The sequence below is a fragment of the Engraulis encrasicolus genome, unplaced genomic scaffold (genome assembly GCF_034702125.1).
Source record: "Engraulis encrasicolus isolate BLACKSEA-1 unplaced genomic scaffold, IST_EnEncr_1.0 scaffold_26_np1212, whole genome shotgun sequence".
Taxonomy (NCBI): domain Eukaryota; kingdom Metazoa; phylum Chordata; class Actinopteri; order Clupeiformes; family Engraulidae; genus Engraulis; species Engraulis encrasicolus.
The window spans coordinates 2,568,901-2,572,544 of NW_026945555.1; positions in this window are offsets into that span (position 1 = coordinate 2,568,901).

Below are 3,644 nucleotides of genomic sequence, written 5' to 3' on the forward strand. Positions count from 1 at the left end.
CATCAAAGTGGCACTGGATTACTCAACCATTTGCATCTTAACACTAGAACTACCAGGATATTTCAGCCTACCTAGAAGTACCAGAGAGGGGTCATTTGACCCGGCGGCTTTTACCTAATACACTAATCACTCATTTTGTTATGGTAATGAGGCTGTTAGGGGCCGTGTGTGGGGTGAGGGGTGAGGGGGTCACACCTTACAGTGCTAACAGCCAAGACAAACAGGGACAGACAGCTTCTTCCCAAGGGCTGTCAGCCTCCAAAATCACCACAGGTAAATAGCAACTTGCATGAAGATATCAGCAATAAAGACAGATAGCACAGTTTGGCGGACAGTGTGTTACAGTTTTTCTCCATTGGTTTGGCTCATTTCTTGAAACTGAGATGTCATTCTCAAAACATGGACAAATTCCAAAACTAATTTGCAGTTCCTCACAACAGAATGGCATTTATCATTGCTTTCATCAAATTCCAAATGCTTTTGTACATGTTTCAATCATTTAGTACATCCTTGCAAATGGCTATGTACAAGTATCCTACAGTTAACACAATCAGCTTACATTTAGTACAAAGCGGATTCCAAAAAAGTTGAGACACTTTGTATTTTGTGAATAAAATCAAAGTGCTGGCATTTTCAAAACATCTGGATAGGGTTAATCAAGTGTTGTGTTTATGGTCATTTTTTCGAGAGCTGTCATTGTTGGAGTTTCATAGTTTGTTTATTTACCTGTAGTATGTCATGATCTCATAACTCGTGCAATGATTACACAGAACTCTATATTACGAAAATAGGCCTTATATGCCTGCAATTTTGATAATTCAATCTTTCTGTGTAATAGATAAGTAATTAGTCCCTCAAAATATTCGCTGCTGAGTGCCACAGCCTCTATGTGATGGTATTTTATTTGTGCATTCATATTGGCAGTCAATAAAGTTCCTTTTAAAATATTTTTTCTTGTGTAATTTTTAGAATTATCCAACTATTACAACATGTTTTGGCCCTGTCCCAACTTTTTTGAGATTTGTTGCATGGGTCAAGTTTTAAATGATCACATAATTACCTCAAAACAATAATTCTACTCGACTTTAACAACTGATATGTTGTCTGTACATAATGCTATACCTTATTAACATATTAGATGTTTTGAAAATGCCAGTATTTTGATTTTATTCACAAAATACAAAGTGTCCCAACTTTTTTGGAATCCGCTTTGTAAAATGAATGTACCTTGCTGATCTATCCCAATTGGTTGATTCTCAGTGTAATGGTTGTCCTGAAAACATGTCAGCACATTTTCTTCATATAAGTCATCAATGAACGTGTGAATGTCCCATGTGATCATGACGAATCATATGACTGCAACCAGATAATGGTTGAATTACAGTTTTTCTCGATTGGTTTGGCTAATTTCTTGAAACTGAGATGACATTCCTATAACCATTGGGTCATTTGGCCAAACATTCTTACACTTCTGCACAACAGTTCAGATAACTAGAGAAATGTCATATACCTCCCAAAACACCTCATTCTTGCATCAGCACTAAACCGTCTCACATATAAATAGTCAGTACCATCAAAATGGCATAGATCCTTCTCAATTGCTTTGGCTCATTTGCATTCATGTAGTCCTTCTGTCAAAATAAACTGGATGGTTCAGCATAACTACATGGATCCTCATCACTCGCTCATATCACCCCAAAAACAGTTTACCCATGTGTCAAAACTAAATTTCTTCCCCACATATATCATCAGTACCCCCAAAATACATTGTCCCTTTGCCATTGTGTAAGCACTGCCAGTCAAAATGGTTAGGTGTTTTATCTACGTTCAGCTAACAGATTTCGACTATGTATAAAAATGAAAAAGTGAGTGAAATCATTGAAGTTTGACAACACAGATAATTTACCAAGGACATTTATCAGTAACTTTCTTTACTGTAAATTCATATACAGAAAGTAATGCCCACATATCACAGGTTTCTCATGGGTTTGGCTCATTTCTCAAAACAGAGATAACATTCTCAAAATAACATGGACAAATGCCAAAGCAACTAGCAATTGTTCAAAACAGAATGTCGTTTGAAAAAATGTCATGAAATTAGCCAAATAACAGAGGAAACTGTAGTATACACGGTTGTAAAATTATTTTCTACAATAAGTTAAATAAGTAAAGTTACAATACCATCTGACCTGTTGAACACTGTCATGAATTTACTATGTAATGAAATTCTTAAAATATGATGTCCTTGACTGTTTTGGGAATTGCGTAGACCACTTTGCATATGATGACTTACACAATGAAATAATGCTGACGTGTTTTGGAGAGGGCAACTATTAGACTGAGAATTGTAGAATTCGTTTACATAAGCGAGGTCAATTTATTTGGAAAATGTGCTAAATGTATGCTGAATGTGTCAACTGAAGGGTATTTGTACATATCCATCTGCAGAGATGTACTAAACATTTGAGACATGTACAAAGCATTTGATATCTGATGAAAGCAATGAAAAATGCCATTTTGTTTTGGGAAATTGCAAGTTGGTTTGGGGATTTGTCCGTGTTGTTTTGAGAATGTCATCTCAGTTTCGAGAAATTAGCCAAACCAATCGAGAAAAACTGTAACGTGTGAATCTCCCATGCCATGTGAACATAACGACTCATGTGAATGCAACCTGGCAATTGTTAGATGGATAAATACCAGTGCATGTGGACTACTGCTTCATTTCCCTCAAGAATTTTGTGGTGAAAGAAGCTCCTCTCCAAGGAACGAAGATGCAGAGATACAGCACTCAACAGGCATTGGAAATGATCCACACACGCACACACACACACACACACACACACACACACACACACACACACACACACACACACACACACACACACACACACACACACACACACACACACACACACACACACACACACACACACACACACACACACACACACTCTGGGTCTCAAGTGACAGCTGTGAGCTGCTAACAGCCACATTTCCACAACAAAAGGAGTGTCCGCAGGGGGTCCAAAGGGTCAAATGACCCTCTTGTGGGGCTTTTAGGTAAAAAGGTCAATTGACCCCTCCGTGGTAGTTCTAGTGTTAAAAGATAGCTTCTGCCAATTTCAATATGCTGTTGTATACCTCATGCTACCCTTGACTTGTCAGTACCCGGTGATGCTGGCATTTTTTTGACTCAGCTCTTTCTGAGATTTGAGCTATTCTAATAGGGGCAGACTTTGATTGCATTAAAAACCTTCTTAACATAGGTCTAATCCAAATACTATCCCAAAAGGTATCACTGTCTGTTTGCTAGTTGTCTGCTGATGTTGCATAACCTTTTGAATGTTATTGGGAATAAATGAAGATGTTTTTTTGAAATGTAAACAAACGTTTGTCCCCATTACAATGACATGGGTATGTGGAAGAGCTGTCCCTTACTCATGCACCTGTTTAACAAAATGTTATTTTTATTCAAGTATGCATCGTGTCTAGGTGTATGCAGTGTTTTTGTTATATAAATGGCACATTACTTTATACTGTAGGCCTAAGTTATTTCAGATTATTTAAAATGGCATCTGGGAATTCCAAAATAAAGGTGAAATAAAACACTGGTGTCCCTTTTATTTGGCTCTTATACATGGGGG